Below are 20,407 nucleotides of genomic sequence, written 5' to 3' on the forward strand. Positions count from 1 at the left end.
GAGTTTCCTAAAAAGGCACCTAATGGACTCTCAGACCATGAGAAACAAGATTCTAGTAGTGGAATTTGCAGTTTTCCCTGAAAATAAAAGTCCCTCTTTGAAAGTGATAGAAATGGTTACAAGTGGTGGAATCATGCCATATTTAGACTACATAATGTTAAACAAGGTTGGAGTTTTGGAACGTGGAGAAATGAAATGGGGTATCAGTCTAGTCGGTGACATCCACAGAAGACAATTGTGAAGAGTTTCCGCAAATATTACCGTTGTAGCTCTTATTTCAGGACTTTGTGGGAAATCACTTCCCCAATCAGCCTATTGTGCATATTGACATTAATATTGCACTGTACCTACCGCCTTACCTAATGGTTGGAGCTCAATGAAATGGGGTATCAGTCTACTCAGTACCCAAGTGCTTTTTCCCCAAAGCCCCCCTCAGAGTTATCAGACTCCAAAACATACACATTGTATTGTTTTTCCTCTGGAATAGTGTTCAATACATATTGTAGGTTGACTGGTACAATAAATGTGGCTAATTTCACAGTGGTTTCAGAGTCCCGCAATAAGAGCTAAAAAGCTAATGTTCTGTGGGTGTCACTGAGTAGACTGATGCCCCATGTCATTGATCCACAATCCATAGGTAAGACTGCACAGTGAAATATGTAGGTCCCCAATGCAATTCTAAAGTATAATACATCCACAGTGTAATTTCAACAGATTTTTGTCAAATGAACAAATTATTATATTTTGTTACATTTATATAACATTCCAACATCGTTTAGCATGATCTATTCTAATATGGCACTTTTTGTATTAATTTGCATCACTTCCAATAATATGCTTTTATTTTGAAGTCAAACTGCAAATTCCACTATTGTGGCTAACCCTTATTGTGTCTAGCTTCACTTAGGTGGGTCTGACCATCATTAATCAAATAACTGTTTTATAAATTAGGGGTATTTTAGATTATATCGTTTTGATATGTTTTTGGGGAAGAACATTGTTTGCATCCATCAGCTAGCTAGCTTTTTTTGTATGACCAGTACTGTTCCAAAGCTTGGGCAAGTGTGACAGCAGGCAGGTGTGTGAGACAACTTTACCAGCATCATGGCATAGGTATCGGTGAATCGCTGTGGCATATGAAATACGAGTGATAGTGTAATCGATGTGAAATAATTTAACACGTGCATTAGTAGGTATGTGATGTGCAGTCATATTTATGTCCTGATTAGTCTGCAAGCTTATTTGACACACAAAGACGAGAATGGCGCTCCATACCTGGCTACGCAGCTTGTTGACGCGCGCGAGCAGTTTGGAAGAAATTGAAGGCTGAAGCGCAAGAGGCGAAAGGTGAGGCAGAGGTCCAAGTAGACTGCCTCCCCCTACAACACCATGGCTGTGACCCTTTTGGACACAACACAGAACAAGGGTCTCATGTTCAAAGTCTGATCTGAGCTGTGCCATCCATGCCAATGAGAGGCTGCAAAGAGACAGTGCTACTGTTGTCTTGGTCAAGAGACTCCACCACCTGCCTAGGAAATTTGATATGGGGACATTCTGGATTCTCTACTCTTCTACCAAACCTACCCTACTCCATTGCTTTTGTTTATACTTTCCCAATAAAGTTTTTGGTTCAAAAAAAAAAAGTTTGGAAGAAATGATTGAATAACATGCATGTTTACATTTATTTTGCAACGCTTGCCAGCGGTGTGGTCAGCATGTTACATGCTGACTAGACCGAGGACGCGTGCATACATCCGCATGTTGATTTTGTCCATCCACACCAGATGTGATCAGGACACGCAGGTTGAAATATCAAAACAAACTCTGAACCAACTATATTCATTTGGGGACAGGTGGAAAAGTACTAAACATTTAATTTAGCTACCTTGCTTGCTGTTGCTAGCTAATTTGTCCTGGGGTATAAACTTTGGTTTGATGTTTTACCTGAAATGCACAAGGTCCTCTACACCGACAATTAATCCACGGATAAAAGGGTAAACCAAGTTTTTCTAGTATCTCTTTTTCTAGTATCTCTCCTCCTTCAGGCTTCTTCTTTGGACTTTATATGGCGGTTGGCAACCAACTTTAAGGTGCATTACCACCATCAATTGGACTGGAGTGTGGAACTAAGTTCATCTTTCACTCACCCACATGGGTATAAGCCTCTAAAAACCAATGAAGAGATGGCACGTGGGTATATGCTGCTAAAAACCGATGGGGGAGGTGGGACTTGCAGCACATCAAGTGTCACAAATAGAACCAAGTTCTATTTTTAGCACCCAAGTTCTATTTTTAGCGCCTGATGCAGGCGAGCAGTGTGGGTGCAATGATTGAATAACATGTACGATTAGTTATTTTGCAATGCTCGCACATGCAACGCGGGCGGTGTGGTCAGCATGTTGCCCCTCGTGTTCACTAGTACGCGGTAAATTGCCGCTTAGGCCGGCCAGAGTGGCTCGCTTGTGGGCGTGCTAGCAGCGTATAGCAGCATATAGCAGCACGTTCGATTGTGCGTCAAGAACTCAGCATAGTAAGTTTGTATGAGGGTTTGATAATTTAATGGGTAAATAGTTCAATAGTAATATGCTCTAAAACAATCTGGTGACAAACAAACTTTGCTGATCCACATGGCTAGGAGAACCTATTCAAATAAGTTAATACATTTCGATAAGGTAAAAAAATATGTATTATTAGCTAACTAGCTACAGTGCAGGCTAACTAAAATGAGCTGCTAAATGAGCTAGCTAGTTGGCTAGCTAGCTATCTAGCCAACTTTCATACTGTATAGATAGCTAAGTTAAAAAAATTTTTTTAGATTTTGTTATTTAATTAAGTATAACTCTGACTTGTGTGATAAGTTTGTCTCTCTCTCGAGAGACAAACTTAGTTAGGTAACTTCATATTAGCTAGCTATATTGCTGTATTTATCACTGTAAAAAAAAAAAAGATTCGCCATTTCCAATGAACCGTTGAGTGACATTACATTTACATTTAAGTCATTTAGCAGACGCTCTTATCCAGAGCGACTTACAAATTGGTGCATTCACCTTATGACATCCAGTGGAACAGCCACTTTACAATAGTGCATCTAAATCTTTTAAGGGGGGGGGGGTCAGAAGGATTGCTTTCTCCTATCCTAGGTATTCCTTAAAGAAGTGGGGTTTCAGGTGTCTCCGGAAGGTGGTGATTGACTCCGCTGTCCTGGCGTCGTGAGGGAGTTTGTTCCACCATTGGGGTGCCAGAGCAGCGAACAGTTTTGACTGGGCTGAGCGGGAACTGTACTTCCTCAGAGGTAGGGAGGCGAGCAGGCCAGAGGTGGATGAACGCAGTGCCCTTGTTTGGGTGTAGGGCCTGATCAGAGCCTGAAGGTACTGAGGTGCCGTTCCCCTCACAGCTCCGTAGGCAAGCACCATGGTCTTGTAGCGGATGCGAGCTTCAACTGGAAGCCAGTGGAGAGAGCGGAGGAGCGGGGTGACGTGAGAGAACTTGGGAAGGTTGACCACCAGACGGGCTGCGGCGTTCTGGATGAGTTGTAGGGGTTTAATGGCACAGGCAGGGAGCCCAGCCAACAGCGAGTTGCAGTAATCCAGACGGTAGATGACAAGTGCCTGGATTAGGACCTGCGCCGCTTCCTGTGTGAGGCAGGGTCGTACTCTGCGGATGTTGTAGAGCATGAACCTACAGGAACGGGCCACCGCCTTGATGTTAGTTGAGAACAACAGGGTGTTGTCCAGGATCACGCCAAGTTTCTTAGCGCTCTGGGAGGAGGACACAATGGAGTTGTCAACCGTGATGGCGAGATCATGGAACGGGCAGTCCTTCCCCGGGAGGAAGAGCAGCTCCGTCTTGCCGAGGTTCAGCTTGAGGTGGTGATCCGTCATCCACACTGATTTGTCTGCCAGACATGCAGAGATGCGATTCGCCACCTGGTCATCAGAAGGGGGAAAGGAGAAGATTAATTGTGTGTCGTCTGCATAGCAATGATAGGAGAGACCATGTGAGGTTATGACAGAGCCAAGTGACTTGGTGTATAGCGAGAATAAGAGAGGGCCTAGAACAGAGCCCTGGGGGACACCAGTGGTGAGAGCACGTGGTGAGGAGACAGATTCTCGCCACGCCACCTGGTAGGAGCGACCTGTCAGGTAGGACGCAATCCAAGCGTGGGCCGCGCCGGAGATGCCCAACTCGGAGAGGGTGGAGAGGAGGATCTGATGGTTCACAGTATCGAAGGCAGCCGATAGGTCTAGAAGGATGAGAGCAGAGGAGAGAGAGTTAGCTTTAGCAGTGCGGAGCGCCTCCGTGATACAGAGAAGAGCAGTCTCAGTTGAATGACTAGTCTTGAAACCTGACTGATTTGGATCAAGAAGGTCATTCTGAGAGAGATAGCAGGAGAGCTGGCCAAGGACGGCACGTTCAAGAGTTTTGGAGAGAAAAGAAAGAAGGGATACTGGTCTGTAGTTGTTGACATCGGAGGGATCGAGTGTAGGTTTTTTCAGAAGGGGTGCAACTCTCGCTCTCTTGAAGACGGAAGGGACGTAGCCAGCGGTCAAGGATGAGTTGATGAGCGAGGTGAGGTAAGGGAGAAGGTCTCCGGAAATGGTCTGGAGAAGAGAGGAGGGGATAGGGTCAAGCGGGCAGGTTGTTGGGCGGCCGGCCGTCACGACGCGAAATTTCATCTGGAGAGAGAGGGGAGAAAGAGGTCAGAGCACAGGGTAGGGCAGTGTGAGCAGAACCAGCGGTGTCGTTTGACTTAGCAAACGAGGATCGGATGTCGTCGACCTTCTTTTCAAAATGGTTGACGAAGTCATCTGCAGAGAGGGAGGAGGGGGGGGGAGGGGGAGAAGGATTCAGGAGGGAGGAGAAGGTGGCAAAGAGCTTCCTAGGGTTAGAGGCAGATGCTTGGAATTTAGAGTGGTAGAAAATGGCTTTAGCAGCAGAGACAGAAGAGGAAAATGTAGAGAGGAGGGAGTGAAAGGATACCAGGTCCGCAGGGAGGCGAGTTTTCCTCCATTTCCGCTCGGCTGCCCGGAGCCCTGTTCTGTGAGCTCGCAATGAGTCGTCGAGCCACGGAGCGGGAGGGGAGGACCGAGCCGGCCTGGAGGATAGGGGACAGAGAGTCAAAGGATGCAGAAAGGGAGGAGAGGAGGGTTGAGGAGGCAGGATCAGGAGATAGGTTGAAGAAGGTTTGAGCAGAGGGAAGAGATGATAGGATGGAAGAGGAGAGAGTAGCGGGGGAGAGAGAGCGAAGGTTGGGACGGCGCGATACCATCCGAGTAGGGGCAGTGTGGGAAGTGTTGGATGAGAGCGAGAGGGAAAAGGATACAAGGTAGTGGTCGGAGACTTGGAGGGGAGTTGCAATGAGGTTTGTGGAAGAACAGCATCTAGTAAAGATGAGGTCGAGCGTATTGCCTGCCTTGTGAGTAGGGGGGGAAGGTGAGAGGGTGAGGTCAAAAGAGGAGAGGAGTGGAAAGAAGGAGGCAGAGAGGAATGAGTCAAAGGTAGACGTGGGGAGGTTAAAGTCACCCAGAACTGTGAGAGGTGAGCCGTCCTCAGGAAAGGAGCTTATCAAGGCATCAAGCTCATTGATGAACTCTCTGAGGGAACCTGGAGGGCGATAAATGATAAGGATGTTAAGCTTGAAAGGGCTGGTAACTGTGACAGCATGGAATTCAAAGGAGGCGATAGACAGATGGGTAAGGGGAGAAAGAGAGAGTGACCACTTGGGAGAGATGAGGATCCCGGTGCCACCACCCCGCTGACCAGAAGCTCTCGGGGTGTGCGAGAACACGTGGGCAGACGAAGAGAGAGCAGTAGGAGTAGCAGTGTTATCTGTGGTGATCCATGTTTCCGTCAGTGCCAAGAAGTCGAGGGACTGGAGGGAAGCATAGGCTGAGATGAACTCTGCCTTGTTGGCCGCAGATCGGCAGTTCCAGAGGCTACCGGAGACCTGGAACTCCACGTGGGTCGTGCGCGCTGGGACCACCAGGTTAGGGTGGCCGCGGCCACGCGGTGTGAAGCGTTTGTATGGTCTGTGCAGAGAGGAGAGAACAGGGATAGACAGACACATAGTTGACAGGCTACAGAAGAGGCTACGCTAATGCAAAGGAGATTGGAATGACACGTCTCGAATGTTCAGAAAGTTAAGCTTACGTTGCAAAAATCTTATTGACTAAAATGATTAAAATGATACAGTACTGCTGAAGTAGGCTGGCTAGCAGTGGCTGCGTTGTTGGCTTTGTTTGAAAGTGTAGCTGGCTAGGTAACCTCGGTAACTGGTCAGATAATTAGTCTAAAACTACACAATTGTCTTAGATACAAGGACAGCAAAGACAACTATGTAGCTAGCTAACACTAGCTAGCTAACACTACACTAATCAAATCGTTCCGTTGTAATGTAATAGTTTCTACAGTGCTGCTATTCGGTAGAAGTTGGCTAGCTAGCAGTGTTAGCAGTGTTGACTAGCAGTATTGACTAGGTAGGAGAACGGCAGCGCGGCGTACGAAAATAGCTGGCTAGCTAACCAAAAATTACTCTAGACTCCACAGCTATCTTAGATACAAGGACAGCAAAGACAACTATGTAGTTAGCTAACACTACACTAATCAAGTCGTTCCGTTGTTCCGTTGAATGTAATAGATTCTACAGTGCTGCTATTCGGTGGCTAGCTGGCTAGCTAGCAGTGTTGATTACGTTACGTTACGTTAAAAGGACGAAAATAGCTGGCTAGCTAACCTAGAAAATCGCTCTAAACTACACAATTATCTTTGATACAAAGACGGCTATGTAGCTAGCTAAGATCAAACAAATCAAACCGTTGTACTGTGATGAAATGAAGTGAAATGTGATACTACCTGTGGAGCGAAGCGGAATGCGACCGGGTTGTTGAATGCGGAAGTCCATGTCCAATTCACAAAGTGACAACACAATGGCTACTGAGATCTTTTAGAGTAAAGATCCACCCCCTAGTCGACATAACAAACCACAGATATTAGGGACAATTCACAAAGGAAGACTTTATAAATGAGAGAGGAGTATCCCGTAGCCAGATAGCATTCGCTATAAATTATCGTTCAGTTTGGCCCCTAAAACGAGGTTCTAATCCCGTTCCTGGTACTTCATATCACAAAAACACCAACTCATCCAATGGCATAACTCAATTGTCAACTGTAGATACTCCCATCTCAAGTAAACCCCTTCTTGACCCCACTCCTGGACAAGCTCACTGAGGGGAGTGAGCATCTAGGTCATTGATAAGGGAATTATATGCTTAAAGGTAATGATTAAAGAACCCCACCCTGAAACGTAACTAATGAGTGATTATTAGTTTGTTGCATGTATAATGAATAATTCAAGTATTAAACGTAAGTCCAACAAGGTTCAGAAGAGACCTGTGAGGGAGAGAAATGTGTGTGTATGGGTGTGCCTAAGAAAATACGGTGAACAATTCAACTGTGTTTGACCCGACCTGGCTAGAACTCTGAGAAACGTATGATAGGACAGGGAGTCCTTCTCAAGGTTCCTCTAATCTCGGGGGAATGGAACTGTTGGCTGGTTAGTGATAAACAGTGGTGAGAACTCTGGGGAAGGATACAATTCACCTGTTACGCACGCCTCTGTGAAGAGGGAATGCAACACCCTGCTGCAACTCAACTCTCCGTGAAGCAAAAGAGGTATGAACTGTAGGTGCGAGAAAGGACGACAAAGGCAGAATTTACCGTTTACTAGGATTTATTTCCTACACGGTAATATGGGGAAAAGGGGCTGGACGGAACCAAAGCAAAGAACCAAAGCTCTCTCTCTCTCTCTCGATCTCTCTCGATCTCTCTCTCGATCTCTCTCTCTCTCGATTTCTCTCTCTCTCGATTTCTCTCTCTCTCGATTTCTCTCTCTCTTGATTTCTCTTTCTTTCTTTCTCTCTCTCTCTCTCTCTCTCGATTTCTCTTTCTCTCCCTAATCTACCGCCGAACACTGGCTTTTATAGCTTCAGGTAGCAATAGTAATTAGAGTCAGCTGCTTCTTGACGAGGGGGCGGGGTCAGCTCTCCAATCATCAATTAGCCATTGAGTCGACCAATCAGCTGGTTGGGGAGAACTCAGGAAGCTATCTCCTGAAACACACACACTCAAATACAAAACACAACACAGAAACTGGGGAACGTAACATCACCTACTGTTCGTGTGTATGTTTGTGTGTAGATTATCTACTGTTTGTGTGGAGGTATGTGCGTAAGTAGGGAGCAAGTTATAAAATGGATGTCTTTGTATTATGGACTTCAGAACATTCTCGTGAATAAACTGTACGAACCTTTTGCATAAGCTGAGTCTTTGCCTAATTATTATTAAACCCAGGGTCTTACAAACCTTGGGGATTGGTCAAAGTTTATTGATTGTTAGTTATTATCATTGTGATTGAAAATTCTCGTGACAGTCATACACTATCCCAGGATAAGTGCAACATCAGAGAGGACATACAATGGTTCCAGACACTGCTATACACCTCCCCCCAATGCCAAAGGAGCGAGTGACTTGCGCACAGACATTGTGGAGACAAGTAATTGGTTCCCCATTAATCACGCCATCCCTTCACATGGTTTAAGAATAGGTAAAGACACATTCACATATGAAAACAATGTTCCATCCTGTTCTCTTCCCTTTCTGATATTCTGCATATCACCAGGGGCATGTGAAAGACAACCCTGACCTCTCCCCTCTCTGGGCCCCAGGTGACTGAGCCCCAGCTGAGGGAAGAAGTGCAACTGCCAACACCAGAGTCCAAGGGATACATTCTAATAACAAGTATATCACATAAGCATATTATGCAGATAAGACATCTTAATTATCTGTTACCCAACTAATTCTGATTCATCCTCCACATTCCCCTCTCAAGGGACTCCGTCCCTTCTGGAGAATCAGAAAAGTAACATGATACCTTACTAACAGCAGTTGCAGAGTATATGAATTATAAAAATTAAAAAAATATATAATCAAAATTGAAAGAAAATAGAGAATCAAATCCCTTCAATGTTGAGTACCTTATTTCCATGTAAGCTTTCTCCCTTCAGAAACTGAGTTTACAACCTTTATACCACAAGACAGACTTGCACATGTTTAGTCATACAGAATAATACATTGAGTAAAATACAAAAAAAACAGAACATAGAAATGCTCCCTAAATTACAGGAGAACCAGTGTCTAAACACAGTCCTCATCACAACAGATAGGACAGTCATCCCTCTGAGTCCTCATGCTCAGAATTGGGTTCCCCGCCATCAGAGATGTAGTCAGGAATCACATATACACATATACTGTGAACCCTCTATCTACACTGTCCAGTGAGAATATTTCCTGATTGTCTTCCATCAATCTCAGATTCTTCATCTACACCTACTTTATTTGCAAGCAAGGGCATAGTAAGAACAACATCAACCACTTTATTAAACAATTTCTTCACACAAATGATAATTAGCAACAGAGCAATCAGTAATATTAGACCATAGATGAGCCAGTGGAAAAAAGTTACTCCCCAAGCACCAAACACTGACTGAACCCACCCTAACAGATTCCAGTCGATGTCAGGCTGGTGTTCCCTTTCGAGAACACCACTAAGCTCTTTCAAATGTTCCACTACAATAGTCAAATTGTCATCTCCCTGGGGTATGAATGTACAACAGTGATCTCCTATAATTTGCCACACCCCTCCTTCACGTGCTAGCAACATGTCAAGAACCAACCTAATTTGTTTTTCAATGAGTCGAGTGGCTTGCAACTCTCGTTTTATAATAGAAAATCCTGAAGTGGTCAAATTTACCAGGGATTCCAAATGATATCCTAGCCTATCCAACTCATGTGCATTCTCCGATGCCCCATACCAGGGATTCTAGATGATATCCTAGCCTATCCAACTCATGTGTATTCTCCGATGCCCCATACCAGGGATTCCAGATGATATCCTAGCCTATCCAACTCATGTGCATTCTCCGATGCCCCATACCAGGGATTCCAAATGATATCCTAGCCTATCCAACTCATGTGCATTCTCCGATGCCCCATACCAGGGGATTAAACCACGCCAGAACTTTTCCAATTTCGAGGATTGGATTGCGAGATGCCCCTCTTAATTCATCTTAACCTGCTTGGAATGGAGGAATTTGTTTTATGCATTACCACAAGGGAGATGTTTAGTTTACCAAAAATACAGCACCATGCCCAATTTGTTGGTAGGTAGAGATAGGCTTTATCACCGCAGATCCAATAATGATCAGTAAATGTTGCCGAGCCAAATTGATGAGGAGAACGATCGTCAGTTTCCGCATCAATAATGGTGTGCCCCACCCTCAGTCTAATGGGGTTTCCAGAGCTGCATGTTCCCGGCTACATCCTGTTGGGAAAACACTATAATTGACACATGTTGACATTCCCAGATAGGATTCATTAAATTGTGGTATGGAAATATTGCTTGGGTTGTGACAATGACAGGTCCTGAATGGGGTTCGCCGGGGTTGGACTTGAATAGGTTCTGGTACACGGGATCTAGGTTCTAAGATGATTCTACTGCACCAATGTGAACAATCAAATCCCCCTCGTAAATCTTTTGTTGATGACAAATTACCATTAATGCATTTATCCCTCAGTGTTCTACCTAGTGAGGGTTGACCCCCTGTGTTCTCATTGGACAAGAGCACTTCTAGTGCACATCGAGTGTCATTAATGCTGACCTCTACTGAATACTGTAAGAATGGGGAGATCACTGAATGTGGAAACAAGCTACATACATAACAGGAGGTATTTCCTAACATCAGTTCAGTTTTTACTGTATAATTAACTTCTTGTGGATGCAGGGGCAGTATTGAGTAGCTTGGATGAAAGGTGCACAGAGGTGCCCAGAGTAAACGGCCTGCTCCTCAGTCATAGTTGCTAATATATGCATATTATTATTAGTATTGGATAGAAAACACTCTGAAGTTTCTAAAACTGTTTGAATTATGTCTGTGAGTATAACAGAACTCATATGGCAGGCAAAAACCTGAGGAGAAATCCAAACAGGAAGTGAGAAATCTGAGGTTGGTAGGTTTTCAACACAGTTCCCATTGAAATCCCCTTGATATGAATGAGTTTGCACTTCCTACGGCTTCCACTAGATGACAACAGTCTGTAGAACTTTCTCTGATGCCTCTACTGTGAAGGGGGGCTGAATGAGACAGGAATTAGTCAGGTCTGCCATGACCTGACTATGCTTTCCCCATGCGCGTTCACATGAGAGGAAGCTCTGTTCCATCACTCATCTGAAGTCAATGTAATTCTCCGGTTGGAACGTTATTCAAGATTTATGTTAACATTCTAAAGATTGATTCAATACATCGTTTGACATGTTTCTACTGACTGTTACTGAACTTTTGGACATTTCGTCAGCTTTTAGGGAACGCGCTTCGTGACTTTGGAATTGTTTACCAAACGCGCTAACAAAAGTAGCTAATAAAAATCAAGCATTTATTGTGGACCTGCGATTCCTGGGAGTGCATTCTGATGAAGATCATCAAAGGTAAGGGAATATTTATCATGTAATTTCTGGTTTCTGTTGACTCCAACATGGCGGCTAATTTGACTATTGTTCTGAGCGCCGTCTCAGTTTGCTTTTTCCGTAAAGTTTTTTTGAAATCTGACACAGCGGTTGCATTAAGGAGAGGTATATCTATAATTCCATGTGTATAACTTGTATTTTCATCTACATTTATGATGAGTATTTCTGTTGAATGGATGTGACTATGCAAAATCACTGGATGTTTTTGGAACTAGTGAACGTAACACGCCAATGTAAACTCAGATTTTTTTATATAAATATGAACTTTATCAAACAAAACATACATGTATTGTGTAACATGAAGTCCTATGAGTGTCATCTGATGAAGATCATCAAAGGTTAGTGATTCATTTTATCTCTTTGTGCTTTTTGTGACTCCTATCTTGGGCTGGAAAAATGACTGTGTTTGTCTGTGATTTGGCGGTGACCTAACATAATCGTTTGTGGTACTTTCGCTGAAAATCCTATTTGAAATCAGATACTTTGGTGGGATTAACAACAAGATTACCTTTAAAATGGTATAAGACACATGTATGCTTGAGGAATTTTAATTATAAGATTTCTGTTTGAATTTGGCGCCCTGCACTTTCACTGGCTGTTGTCATATCGATTCCCGCTACCACGATTGCAGCCATAAGAAGTTAAGCATTGACCACCAAGTGTTTCCCTCGTGATTCCTACTGTGATGCTCATCCAGTGGATGCATCGACCTTCTTCTTCTTTCGATATGGGAGCGGCTATTGTTTGCTGGACTCATGTCCTGAGCCTGCCGTTGGCTCGAGCTGGAGTGGCTGTTATTTAAGTCCCGCAATGGGACTGAACGGTCATCAGTCGAGTCCGTACCATGTTGTCCTTCCAGAACCGGTTGTCCTTGAGTCACTGTCCATATGGCAACTGTAATGAGACGGCTCAAGACAAGAGCAAGAAACATGATGCATAGAGTCTGGGCCTGATCCTCCAATGGCCATCTAGTCGGTGACTTCCGGCATCTCTTGTCCTCCCTCATCAGGGTCTGGTGGGCAGTATGGCACCTTCCTGCAGTGGCTGGCGTGGATCCAAGTAGACCTCTCAGCTACGCGAACAGCAGTGGGGGTAATCAGCATCACCTGGTATGGTCCAGTCCCCCTCTGCTGGTTCCAATGCTTTCGTCTCAGGCCTTTCACCACCACCCAGTCACCTGGTTGCAGTTTGTGCAGGATCCCCACCAGAAGCCCTGTCTCTGCCATAAGCTTCACCATCTTAGATTTTAGGGTCTGATTAGCGCGTTCAACTAAACCGCCTGATTGCGGCCTATAGCTACAATGGGTCCTGAGGTCTATCTGCAGACTCTTAGACATGTTCTTTATCACCAGGTTCACAAAGTGGGAGCCATTGTCGCTGGTTAATTTAGATGGTAACCCCCACCTTGCGATGATCTCCCTAAGGAGATTCTTGGCTACTGCCATAGCAGGGGAATGTCGACATGGGAAAGCCTCTACCCACTTGGAGAAGGCATCCACTATCACCAGACAATATTTGTAACCCTGACATGGAGAGAGTTCAATAAAATCTATCATTATGTGTTCAAATGGTCCTTCAGGGGTTGGATGAGCCGACAGTGGCATGGGAATCCCTCTTCCCATGTTGTTAGTCATACAAATCACACATTTTGCACAAAATTGTTCAGCAAACACAGAAAACCCAGGTGCAAAACAAAATGTATTTACAAAATCAACAACTCCCCCCTGTGACACATGATCCCTACCATGTGACAACTTAGCTAAGTAGGGGAAACATGAACGTGGTAAAACTGGTAGCCCAGCCGGGCACAGCCAGAGTTTCTGCACCTGGTCATATGTACATAGTCGTTTCCACTTCCTCAACTCAACAGGACCCACAGAGGATAGCAAGTCAGAGATATCAGTGGGAGAGAAGAGGTTATGATCAGGAAGTAAAACCATCTGTAACACAGGGGCCTCCAAGGAGACAGCTGCTGCCTTAGCTGCCAAGTCAGCCATTGCATTACCTTTGGAGACAGGGTCGGAAGAGTTAGCATGAGCAAGGCACTTACAAACAGAAACTTCAGAAGGGAGCAAAATAGCCTTTAGCAAGTTATCAACAAGTTTTGAATGAGAGATTGTTTTACCAGAGGAGATCAGGAAGCCACGCTGTTTCCACAGAGTACCAAAATCATGTACCACACCAAAGGCATATCTGCTATCTGTATAGATAGTAGCAGACTGGCCTTTAGCTAATATGCAAATTCTAGTGAGTGCAAAGAGTTCTGCTGCTTGAGCAGAAAGGTGGGAGGGTAATTTAGCACTTTCCAGTGTGGTTGAGGCAGTAGTAACCGCATACGCAACCAATGGTTCTCCTTTCTCAGAACGCTGAGCAGAGCCATCTACAAACAGTTACAAATGTGCATTTTGCAAAGGGACATCAGTTAAATCCGATCTTGGTTTAGAGACAAGCTCCACCAGGGCAGCACAGTCGTACGGCTCTCCATCGTCCTCGGTGGGCAACAAAGTAGCAGGATTTAACTCAGTGCACCTCTTCAGGGCCACATGACACATTGTCAGAAGAACATTCTGATAATGGAGCAGTCGAGCTGGTGTTAGATGGGCCGTCTTTGCCTGTGAAATAAAAGCATGTACAGCATGAGGAACGTATACAGTGAGTTCACACATGGCAACAATGTCTGCACAAGCCAACACAGCTTCAGTAGCAGCAGCCACAACTCTCAAACAACAAACCAGACCTCTGGCCACACTGTCCAGCTGTTTGGAATAATACCCAACCGGGCGCTGCTTTCCTCCATGATCCTGTGTGAGAACAGATGACATAAAACCATTTTTCTCACAAACAAAGAGGTTAAAAGGTTTAGAATGGTCAGGGAGTCCCAAACAGGGAGAAGTAGTCATGAGTTGTTTCAGTCTGGTCAGAGCAGGCAGTCCCTCTGGTGTCCACTTAATTTTGTCATTCATAGCCATTTTGTGGCCATAAATAAGGTCACCTCAGCATAGTCAGGTAACCATGCCCTACAATACCCTGCCATTCCAGTCAATGACACCACGTGTCATTTAGTAACCGGCTGTGGGATGGAGAGAATAGCCTGTATCCTCTCTTTACCCAGCTGCCTGCCATTGGGAGAGATGTCATGACCCAGATACTTCACCATCTGTGAAACCAACTGTAACTTCTTCTTTAAAACTTTGTGGCCATTTTCAGCGAGAAATATCAACAGAGTATCAGTTTCACAAGCTTCCATTGAGCTGGAGCACAACAACAAATCATCCACATACTGAATCAGAGTGCTGCCCTCAGGGGGTATAAAACCCTCCAAATTTTGCGCTAAAGCTGCTGAAAAAATTGCGGGGGATTCCACGTAACCCATAGGAGCAACAGTCCACGTAAATCTCTTACCTAGAAACTTGAAGGCAAACCAGAACTGAGATTCTGGTGCCACAGGAATACTGAAAAATGCATTTGTCAAATCAATCACAGAGAACCACTCTGCTGTGGGTGGTACCGCCCCCAACAGAGTAGTAACATTAGGAACCACCTGTGCACAAGCAAAAACTGCATTGTTCACAGGCATTATTAAGGTAACTTGGTCACGAAAATCAGAAAAGCAATCAAATTAATCGTTTACCTTTGATGATCTTCGGATGTTTTCACTCACGAGACTCCCAGTTAGACAACAAATGTTCCTTTTGTTCCATAAAGATATTTTAATATCCAAATACCTCCGTTCGTTTGGCGCGTTATGCTCAGAAATACACAGGAAAAAGCGGTCACGACAACGCAGACAAAAATTGTCAGATAATATCCATAATGTCCACAGAAACATGTCAAACATTTTTTATAATCAATCCTCAGATATCTATTCGATAATATATCAACCGGGAGTGTTGGTTTTTCAATAGGACCAGGAGTAACAATGGCCGCCTTTCTCTGTTGCACACAACTCACTCTGAGAGCCCCCATCTATCCACTTACGCAATGTAATCGTTCTCGCTAATTTTTCAAAATAAAAGCCTGAAACTATGTTTAAAGGCTGTTGACACCTTAGGGAAGCCATAGAAAAAGGAATCTGGTTGATATCCCTTTAAATGGGTGATAGGGATGCATAAGAACAGAGAGGTTTCAAAAACAGAGGCACTTCCTGATTGGATTTTCCTCAGGTTTTAGCCTGCAATATCAGTTCTGTTAAACTCACAGACAAAATTTTGACAGTTTTGGAAACTTTAGAGTGTTTTCTATCCTAATCTGACAATTATATGCATATTCTAGTTTCGGGGGCTGAGAAATAGGCAGTTTCAAATGGGTACGTTTTTTTAGCCAAAAACAAAAATACTGCCCCCTCTACGTAAGAGGTTTTAAGTCCTGGACCAATCTCCAATCACCTGAAGGTTTTCTAACAGGCAAGATAGGGGTGTTACAGGGTGATTCTGGACCGGGAATTAAAGTGCCATTAGCTAACAGAGATGCATGAACAGGAGTAATACCTGCTATTGCCTCCCTACTGAGTGGATACTGTGCTCTTGATGAGTATCTTTAGGAGTGACCACCATTGGCTCAGCTCCCTTTATTCTCCCAAAATCATATTTGTCCCTTGCCCATAGGCATTCAGGGACCCCTCTCAGGAGTCTTCACTCACCAACATGATATTGTTAGAAAAATAAACCTGATCAACACCATGCACACCCCTCTCATTTGGCGTTTTCCAACTGAGTGGGTAACAACTTGTCAGTGTGCTCGGTGAATATGTTGACCCATCAGGGCGCATCTCCCAGTCTATAGCATCAACCAGGCATTTCATCCAAATTCCAGTATCCACCCATTCTACTATGTCTGATTTTGCCAGGGACACATGTGGTGCGCTATCCTCTAACAGGTAGAGCTCTTTCTGTGCAGGGGTTAGATTAACCCCTAAAGCACAGAAATCACTGCTACAGTATAAACTCTCACACTGCACTCATTCTGTAATGTATCACACAGCCATTGTTTCTCATAATGGAGATCTCTTGTCAATGGTGAAAAATGGGAGGTGCAATGTAATTGTTTTGAAAAATGAGCAAGTTTTTTTAAAAGTAGTCAGGTGCGCGCAAGAGAGGGGCACCCCATTTTCCTTTTGTCTCTTAATGAATAGGTTATGGTCCGGGTGAAATATTATCGATTATGTTTGTTAAAAACAACCTGACGATTGATTAGAAAAAACATTTGACATGTTTCTACGACCATTACGAATACTTTTTGGAATTTGTCAAACGGAACACGGCTTTGATTTTCTGAACATAATGCGCAACCCAAATGGTGTTTTTTTGTGATAAAAGTAATATTTATCGAACAAAAATAACATTTGTTGTGTAACTGGGAGTCTCGTGAGTGGAAACATCCGAAGATTATCAAAGGTAAGCGATTAATTTCATTGCTTTTCTGACGTTTTCATCTTCCTTTCAGGACCGGAACGAGGCTGTAGTTTTCTCAGCATAACGCGCAACCCAAATGGCGTTTTTTTTGTTATAAAAGTAATATTTATCGAACAAAAATAACATTTATTGTGTAACTGGGAGTCTCGTGAGTGCAAACATCCGAAGATTATCTAAGGTAAGCGATTAATTTTATTGCTTTTCTGACTTTCGTGACCATGCTAATTTGGGGCTAGCTGTTGTAGCATTGAAAGCTACACTCACAAAAGCTTGGATTTCTTTCGCTGTAAAATATATTTTCAAAATCTGACACGATAGGTGGATTAACAACAAGCTAAACTATGTTTTTGTATATTTCACTTGTGATTGCATAATTATAAATATTTTGAGTAATATTTGTGCAGTTGGCGCCCTGCAATTCTAGCGGTTGTTTAGGAAAGGGATCCCGTAAAAGGGATCCGTAGCGCAGAGAAGTTAATGACAGACATAGCAGCCCCAGTATCAACAAGAAAAATTTGTGACTCACCATTGACGCAAGCATCCACGGTTGGCTCTACTCTCGGAAGGGTGTGACACTTTAAAAACAAATGCTCTTGTTGCTCTGAGGATTTTAGCACAACTGTCCCTTTCTCCTCATCACGTCACGACTCCTCCTCCTGTCCCTGTCCTGGATTATACAGGGTTGTCTGTGCCGGCGGCCCCGTCTGCCAGGCTCCAGGTTGTCCTCGGCCTGATGGGACTCCTTGTGGACCCCACTGTTGCTGTTGCTCGACCACTTGAGGTGGCCCGACCTGCCATTGGTTGGGAGGTGGCTGCCACGGCTGTTGTTGGAATGGGGCTGTCCATGCAGGTGCTCCTTTTCCTCCTCTTCTTGCCCCCTCCCTTTCGCCCCCCCCCCCCCCCCCTTCTCGGTCCATCCCTGTCTGTGTTCCTCTGTGGATTCGTTGGCTCGGAGCAGTCAGCAGCAAAATGACCCGGCTTCCTACAATTGTATCACTTGCGCACGCCACCCCCTTGTCCTGTCCCTGCTGGGGCTGCTCCCTGGTAAAACATCTTCTGGGCAGCCTGTAGTTTCTGTGTCTTCACTTTTTCTTCCTTCTGAGTATTTTGTTGTCTCTCAGCATGCTTGCAGTGCTGTACCACCGTTGCTAATGGCTCAGTCTCCCAACTGATGCAGGTAGTTCTCACAGCTTTCTCCAGGCTCGGTGTCAGACCCCTCACCAGGGCGTCTTTCAGCAGATCCCCATATGCATGTTCGTTTGGTCTGATACCACTGTGTAGCCTGAAACAGGTCTCAAGTTTCTTTCTGAAAGTCTCCAGGCCCTCCTCTTTCTTCATAGTGCATTCTCTAATTGCAGTCCAGTCGATCTTAGTTGGATACATCTCCACAATCCTGGCCAGCAGCGCCGTTATCTGGTCCTGATACGCACCATTCTTAGCCCATAGGTAGTTGCAATCAAACTGTCCCTGTACATCCGCCCACCTGAGTCCCAGTTTTGTTTTACAGATATGGGCTATCTCAGCAGCAGATGGTTTGTACTGACCCACCAATACCCTCATCTCTGCTGAATATTTTACAGCGTCCTTACTTGGGTCTGGTAAGTCTTCTACAATGTCTTTGATTTCATCATGTCTCCACGTCCTCTGGACATACACAAAGGGGTTCCATGCTGCGGCGGCAGCAGCATTAGCATCATCAGGTCGAGGCTGAGGGTTGGGACAGGCTATCAGAGGGTATTGTCGATACATGTCTGATGCTGGGTCGTATGGGGAGGGGGTAGAGACACGCCTCTCCGTCCTGGTCCGTAGACGGTCCTTCAGCCTGGGAGTCAGCTGGAGTGCCCCTCTGTCCTCACTTTCCTCACTGGAGCTGAGTGGAGGAGCCTTGAGAAAAGGATTGTTGATCTTCTTACCCTTCTGGAGTGTTCCCCCCGACCGCCCCTCCAGTGGGACTGGCCGGGGTCACTCCAGACCCTTTCAGGACTTCAGCCAGGCTCCGTGCCAAACGATAAATCACTGTGGTGTTGGGAGAGACAAGTGGTGGGGCTGCAGGTTGTAGTGGTCTTGCTTCCAGCGGACCAGCAGGAGGCGAATGAGGAGGAGGGAGGTCCGGTAACACTGGGTAGAGAGTTTGAGGGCTATCAACTGCCTAGCCAGTTGTAGCTCAATCTTGGGTGCAATGTTGACGTTCCCGCACTGACTGACGGTGTGGAGGCTCATTGATTTAATGTTACGTTAGCCAACATGCTACACTAGCAAAGATATAAATTATATAGCTGTCGGCTGTATTAGCTGCGACTTACCGTTCTTTGTGCAGCTTCAAATGTCGAACAAAGTTGGAAGTTGTTGCGCCTCCGTCTGTAATTTTCTTTGCGCATGTTTTGCAAGTTGCAATCTGTTTTTTTTGTTGATACAGCGTAGTCTTTATATCTGAAAATAATAATTTGGGGTATCATCTTTCCAAGGGCTCCATCTGAATTCACACTTTTTTTAATGGCATCATTTTTTATATCTGGGCTTGGGGAGGGTATCAAGTCAGTTCGAGTCAAAAGGCTCAAGTCCAAGTTAAGTCACGAGTTATTGAGGTTAAAGTCAAAGTTGAGTTGCAAGTCATCATATTTGTGACTCGAGTCCACACCTCAGTGTATATATGACTTGCATCATTGGCACAAAGTTATATTACATTCTACTCAATCCATAGGCTTCATTAATGTCATTCAGACTGTTTTGAAGTTGATACAACTGGCTATGATAGCTGAGGTTCATAGCTAGGTTCTGAACTAATATGTATATCAAACGTTTACGGTCCATAGACAGATCGGGCTACATAGCTAGCTACGCATCCATAGGCATACAGGTATTTTTATCAAGAAACTCAGGAAACTCTCTATTAATAGCTAGGTTAAGGTTAGGCTTAGGAGATAGGTTAAGGGTTAACTTAAGGTTAGAGTTGGGGAAAGGTTTAGCTAACATGTTAAGTAGTTGCAAAGTAACTAAAAAGTAGTAAGTAGTTGCTAATTAGCTAAAATGATAAGGTTGTCCGTGATGAGATTCGAACACTCAACCGTTATATTCTACAAGACTCAATGGGTATATATCACTCATTTAAAAGTCCAAAAATGGATGTAGCAATAGCAGATTACCCGTTTTAGAGCTTATCATGAAGGGGAGACCAGAGGGGGATACTACAAAGCAGGATAAAGGAGTTTGCCAGCTAACTTGCTTAAATATTCTGATATAACTTTAAAGAGAAGCTTGAAATGGGCATAGTCTAACACATAAACACATACCGAAGTTTAGCTGTTTTAATTAACCAGAAAATCTAGTTATTTCTGGTTGCGTATCAAAGTTAGCTGGCTAACTTGTTGATCATGCTTTGTAATATACCCCTCAGTAGTTAGGTAAACCATATGGAGTG

This window comes from Salvelinus fontinalis, chromosome 21 (genome assembly GCF_029448725.1).
Source record: "Salvelinus fontinalis isolate EN_2023a chromosome 21, ASM2944872v1, whole genome shotgun sequence".
Taxonomy (NCBI): Eukaryota; Metazoa; Chordata; class Actinopteri; order Salmoniformes; family Salmonidae; genus Salvelinus; species Salvelinus fontinalis.